Source organism: Prosopis cineraria, unplaced genomic scaffold (genome assembly GCF_029017545.1).
Source record: "Prosopis cineraria cultivar Desert tree isolate PC_DT_omini unplaced genomic scaffold, ASM2901754v1 PC8, whole genome shotgun sequence".
Taxonomy (NCBI): Eukaryota; Viridiplantae; Streptophyta; class Magnoliopsida; order Fabales; family Fabaceae; genus Prosopis; species Prosopis cineraria.
The window spans coordinates 16,974,096-16,981,031 of record NW_026555339.1 but is presented as its reverse complement, the minus strand read 5'-3'; positions in this window follow the sequence as shown (position 1 = coordinate 16,981,031).

Here is a 6,936-nt window from a genome sequence, read left to right as displayed (position 1 = left end):
ATATAACCCTTCTCCAGCAAACCGTTTACTTGCCTGTTAAGTTCTTCCTTATCTTTAGGGTTCATCCTATAGTATGGCAAGTAGGAAGTTGTGACCCTAGAATTAAGTCAATAGCATGTTGGATTTCTCTCATAGGTGGTAAATCAAAAGGAAGCTCATCTAGGGTGATGTCCTTAAATTCTTCTAAGAAACGAACTATTTCCTTTAGTAGCTTAGTATTCACTAGGATAGCAATCCTACTAGAAAACTTAGAGACTACAACAAGGATAACATTAGCCTCTTTAGACTCTTGAGTAAATTGTTGCTTTGTCAAGAGGTGTAAGCCTTGGAGCTTTGATTGAAAGTTCTGTAGATTCTTAAGACTCTTATCCTTTGATTTAGGTTTAGCAAGGCATAATAGGATAGTTTTTCCCTCATGGTTAAACACATAAGTGTTTGCTCGATCATGAGTAGTGACATCATGATCATAAAGCCAAAGGCGTCTTAATAAGATGTGAGAAATGTCTATAGGGATGACATCACAAAGGATCTCTTCTTCATAATCTCTTAAGCGAAGAGGCACATGACACTACTAAGTAATAGATAAAGAAGTATTATTAACCCAAGCTACATGAAAAGGTTTTAGGTGGGGCTCAGTCTTAAGGCCAAGTTGAGTTACTCCCTAACCAAAAATCACATTCCTCTCACTTCCACTGTCAATGACTAGTTTAAATGATTTATCTCTGCATTTCACGTACATGTGAAAGATACTATTTCTCTTTAAGAGTCCTTAGGTGCAGGGATAGATAGGAGACATTGCATTACCCCAAGGTGTCCTGACTCATACTCTTCCGCAATAATCTCTTCATCCACATCAAAGGGGAACTCAGCAGGATCTTCCACTATATCAAGAATATCCTTAATAATCACATCATCCTCTTATGATTCAAGAAGTAATGCACCTTGTGAGCATTTTGATGCTATATGACCCTTAGAATGACACTAGAACCTACAGATTCATTAGGCTTCCTTATGTTGCTCCTAAAACTAGAGGTTTCACCAAAAGGAAGTTGAGAGCTTGACTTAAGGGGAAAACCTATAGTTCAGTCAGTAGGAGGAAGGTTGTGAGTTTGTCAAAATTCTATGCCTTGCATGGTAGGTCGCCTAATAGAAGGGTACCTAGATAAATAGCACCTCAACTCATTTGATTTGTATGCATATTTGATTGAATAAGAATTACTATTATCTTGCCTCTCCTCTGAGTTTTCTCCTCTCTGTTCTCTCTATTGATCCCTTTCTCTCTTTTCTATATTCCTCCCTCTCCTTCCCTGTTTTGCATCAGTGTTTCTTGTGGGATCGAGCAGAGTCTTGAAAACACTACTAACTATTGAAGTTTCTATTGTTTTGTTTTCTAATTATTTAGTCATCATGATTGCATTCTGTTTTGCCTTGGAACTAAGATGGATCTGAGCAAATTTGTTGACAAAACCAATATAAGCCAACATGAATAGAGCAAAACCGATTATAAATAAAGTCAAATTTACTTTTTTTTTTGACAAGACTGATTAGTTTGATTTGATCTAAGTTTTGCTTACCTTGAAACTTTAATCAAACCAAACCAAGCTTTATTATATCTATTGTGTATATTTTTATAAATTTTTCTAATTTTTTCCACTTTCCTAAATTTATTATCTGTAAACCACTAGTCAAAAAACATGTTACAATGAGTTAAATATTATACATAATTTTTAATTTATAAACAAGTTAAGGATAGCGTATTAGTTTTGAATGGTTAAGCGTGCTAAATAATTGCAAAAAAAAAAGAACTCTTTTTTTCTCAAGAGATTATTTTCATCAAAATTAATACTATTTAATGGTTAAAAATTAGTAGTGAATATTCATATATATAGATTATGAAATATATCTAAAAAACTTAAACTTATTCCAAGCCAAACCAAACCACTCATAAACTGAACCAAACCAAAAAACATCCCAATTAAGCTTTGGTGAATTAATTGGTAAGTTCAATTTTGGTTTTTTTTTTTTATCAAAACTGAACCTCTGACCACTCTTTAAGACTGCACGTCCAAAAACTTCTTGCAAAACGCTTAAAATTGGAATAAATGATTCTAGGTATTGGTAGGCATATCATCATTATTTATTTATTTATTTATTTATTTTACTTTTTCTTATGGATATCTCATGCGTCTTGTCACATAGTACTAGCAACATTAACATCATCCGCAGTCCAATTGCATCTTACATTATATATGTATGTATGTTTGTATGTATGTATGTATAGAGCAAGATATTCGCTTATCATAAATACACATATTCTACTTCCATTTAATTTAATCTAGAGTGAATTAATCTTGCCGTAAGAGTGAATCTTGAAGTCCATAATATTTTTTTTCTTCAGTAAAATGGATTATTTGCTGATTTGGGACTTTTTGTGTGATCTGCTGAAGATTTTGCTTTTAAACTCAAATAGAAGGGAAAATTTGTATGTTATGGGATACTTAAAAAATTTTGTTCACTGTCTTTCTGCTTTAGTATCCCTTGCTAACTCTTATAAAAAAATATATATATCCTATCGAAAAAAGTATCCCTTACTTTGTGCGTGTATTCTTTTTCATTTTGTATTTTTCAAATTTTTTTACTTTCGCTCAGATTCCGAATCCTCGCAATGGTGCTTGATACTGATGGAGTTGGGTGTTCTTCAAGCTCTTGTGGATCAACTAAGAGACAGAAGTATGATGTGTTCTTGAGTTTTCGAGGTGAAGATACTCGCACAGGCTTTACTGATCATTTGTATGATGCTTTAATACGCCAAGGATTGAGAACTTTTCGTGATGAAGAAGGACTTGAGAGGGGACAATATATTAACCCAAGTTTACTTCAAGCAATTGAAGAATCTCCTTCTGCAATTGTTGTGCTCTCCCCAAGATATGCTTCTTCAACATGGTGTTGGATGAGCTCCAAAAGATCCTTCATTCAAAAAAGAGTTGGGTCTTCAAGTATTTCCAATCTTTTACTGTGTAGATCCATCTGATGTGAGGAAACAAAAGGGAAATTTTGCAGAAGCATTCATGAAACATGAAGGAAGATTTGCGCAAGACAATGTGAAGGTGCAAACATGGAGGGATGCTTTAGAAGAAGTTGCAAGCATATCTGGTTGGGACTTCCAAAATAAGTAATTTCTATTTCTCTCTTAGTAATTATTATTATTGTTTGCGTGAAAAATAAGAGCGTGGATATCGAAAATAAACTATAATATATAACCACATCAACCTTTATTCATTTTCTTTTCCTTTCTTTTTCTGTTTTGAGACTTATTTGAAGCTTTCACTAAATTAATGTGGTGCAAAGTTAATTTTTAGTGGTCGACTTATAAGTCTGCGTTTTGTGATTTCATTATTAATTAATAAATATTAATATTGCTTTTTTTTAGTAGTGGAAAAGTCAGCTTAGATTCGAACTTTTAAGTTGATATTGTATTTTTATGTAAAATTATAAAAATAAAATAAAATACTACTCAAAATTCAAATAATACAACTCATTAAAAAAAAATCTCAAACAATAATGTGTTAATTAAATTACTTCAATGTCTTGGAGTCAGCAAAGTATGTACACACACATATAATTTTGACAAGTATCTTTCATATTCCCATTACTATAATCTATATATGTATATATATCGTCAAACAGTCTTCATAACCCTGTTGAAGTCTTCCAAATTAACACATCCCCGTTGATGCATCTTTAACCTAATTGCTTAATTCAACTTAGAAATATAGGGCCAAATAGGATTATATGGGGAAGCAGTTTTGTAAATCCATCTTTACTCCTTCCGGTTCTATTTATAAAGAGTAGAAAAATATATTTTTTAGTCCTATCTATAAGGCATGTTATTGACTTTTATTACAAAATTTTCGTTTTACCACTCATTAAATGTTAGTGAAAGAAAGTAAATTATTAAAATATGTATATTTAATATATAGGAGCCAAGTTAAGAACTTATTAAAATTTTTAGAGAGAATTAATAAGTTTTAATGTTTCTTTAGTTCTTCCGAAAACATGTTAGAAGTAACTTATAAATTATACCAAAGATAATAGTTTGAAATCAGCTAGACTATTCATGGCTTATGATTAGTATGATTTTCTATATATTTTAATTGATGAGTCTTAGAAATGAGGAAAATAATTGTAAGTTGAAAACTATAACTAAGTTAAATTAGATTTGTTCTTTCATACAAAAGTTTAAAACCCAACTATCTAACATTGAAATACATTAATTTAATAATTATGATAAAGGAAATGTTGGCACATCGAAATATTCTCATTAATTGTAAATTAAATACTAGATTTCAAAAAGGGCATGATGCCGATGCTTAGATCTAGACATTTTGCTTTTTTTTTTTTTTTTACTATCAAGAAAGTTAAATTGATGTGAATATTCTTATTAATTAAAGTCGGTGTTGGCCCATGCGAATAAATACTAGAAGCCACGTTCAGCTCTTCTATGAATAAAACTATATATCGCTTATTCTTTTTTTTTTTAATTAAGATATATCGTTTATTCTTGATAAGTTAAATTCAGTTTCACAGTAAATTTAAAATTGTTACATTTGTGGTCATGTTTTCTTTATAACTCACATTAACTATTTATAGTGTTTATGCGTGAAAATTTATAATTCAATTGATTTAAACAATCATGCTATTTTTAGCTAAAAGAAAGATCATCCTATAATTTTATTTTTCTATATTTAGGCATGAAACAAAATTCATTGAAACCATTGCTAAAGAAATGATGTCTAAGTTACTTGATGAATCGCCATCTGACCTCAGTGTGGTAGTTGGAATTGAATTAAAATTAGATGAGTTGGAGTCAGTTATAGCAAGTGATTAGAAAGGAGTTCAATCTATAGGAATTTGGGGAACGGGAGGCTTAGGCAAAACTACTCTTGCAAGAGCCTTTTATGAGTGAAAACGCAAAGACTTTGAGGTTTGTTGCTTTCTCCATAATATCAGAGAGGTATTTGAAAAAGGTGGTTTGATTTCATTGCAAAGAAAACTCCTTTTTTCTTTGAATAAAAGAAGTGTAGAAGTGGATGATTGTTATGAAGGAATGAAGTTGATAAAAAACATGGTGGTGAATAGAAAAATTCTTCTAGTCCTTGATGATGTGAGTAAGATAGGCCAACTTGAATATTTGGCTCGAGAGCAAGGATGGTTTGGCAATGGGAGTAGAATATTAATAACAACAAGAGATATGCATTTGTTATCATCATATGATGTATCTACTCAGTATAACATCAAATTCTTGAGTGATGACCAGTCCCTTCAACTTTTCCATCAAAATGCTTTTAAAGGAAAAAAATCAACCAAATGAAGGTTACTTAAAGCTTTCTAAAAATGTGATAAAGTATGCCAGAGGCCTTCCTTTGGCTCTCAAAGTGTTAAGTTCATTTCTTTGTGGAAGAACTATAGTGGAATGAAAGGATGCACTTTCCAAGTTCAAGAAGGTTCCGCCAAATGATATGCTGAAGATGCTTAAAGTGAGTTATGACGGATTAGATGATAAGGAGAAGACTATGTTCTTGGATGTTGCTTGCTTTTTCAATGGGATGGCCAAAGATTATGTCATACAAATTTTAGAAACATTTGATGAAGATCTTCACCCAAAATTTGGAATAAAGGTTCTTACTGAAAAATCAATGCTAGTAATCAACCATGAAGGGCGTTTGCGGGTCATGATATTCTTCAAGATATGGGAAAATATATTGTCCTTCAAGAATCACCTAATGATGCTAGTAAGCGTTCTAGGATATATTGTCTTTGAAGGATGCCAAGGATATCCTAAAAAGAAATAAGGTAACACCCCTTATGTTCTTGTGATTGTATGTGCACCCTTTATTTATTATGTCATTCCATGAATTTGGTGTATTATTAACTGGACTTGCTATTTTATAGTGTACAGGAGCGACTTGAGGTATAGCTCTAAAATTAGAAAAATCTGATGCACTTTGGGATCCTGAAGCCTATGTACAAATGAGTAATCTCAAGTTACTTATCATTTCAAGTTGCTCATCACATGTTTCTCATTGCCAATTGAATCTTCCTGCTGGACTTAAATCTCTTCCCAATGAGTTGAGAGTTTTTGAATGGGAGGGGTATCCTTTAGATTCTCTTCCTAGACACACTCAACTTCATAAACTTGTTCATCTAAAAACGAACATAGCAAAGTAAAAGAACTTTGCAGAGAGGCACAGGTAATGATTGTCCTTCCATTTTAATTCCTTGTCCATAATTTGATGCACTTATTATTATAACTAGCTTTTGGTTTTGAGGACTTACTGTTTTCTTGTTTCTTTTTATTTTCTTTTCAAGTCTCTACAAAGGCTGATGTCCATTGATTTATCTCATTCCAAATACCTCATCAAAACCCTAAATTTTGATGAAATTCCTAATCTTGAACGATTGATTCTCAAAGGGTGTTCTAACCTTGTTGAAATTCACCAGTCTCTTGGGCAACACAAGAATCTTGTTATTGTTAATTTGAAAGGCTGCACAAAAGTTAAAACCCTTCCAAGAAAATTTGAGATGGATTGCTTACAGACTTTTGTTCTGTCAAGTGGTTCAAAAATTAGCAGACTTCCTGAGTTTGGAAAGGATATGAAATGTCTCTCTAAGCTTGATTTAGATGACATTGCTATATCCAAACTACCTAAATCACTGGGCAATTTGATTGGTCTTGCTGAATTAAATTTGTCAGGCTGCAAAAATCTGGTTTGCCTTCAAAATAATGTCCGTAGAATGACAGCCAAGAAGATTATCACAATTTCTGGTTGGTCAAAGCTTTCAAGGATGCCAGAGGATCCAACCTGCATTGCACACCTAGCTATGGTGGATGAGTCTCCCAGTGGGGGTTTTTTACATACATAAGGCTCGTACTCA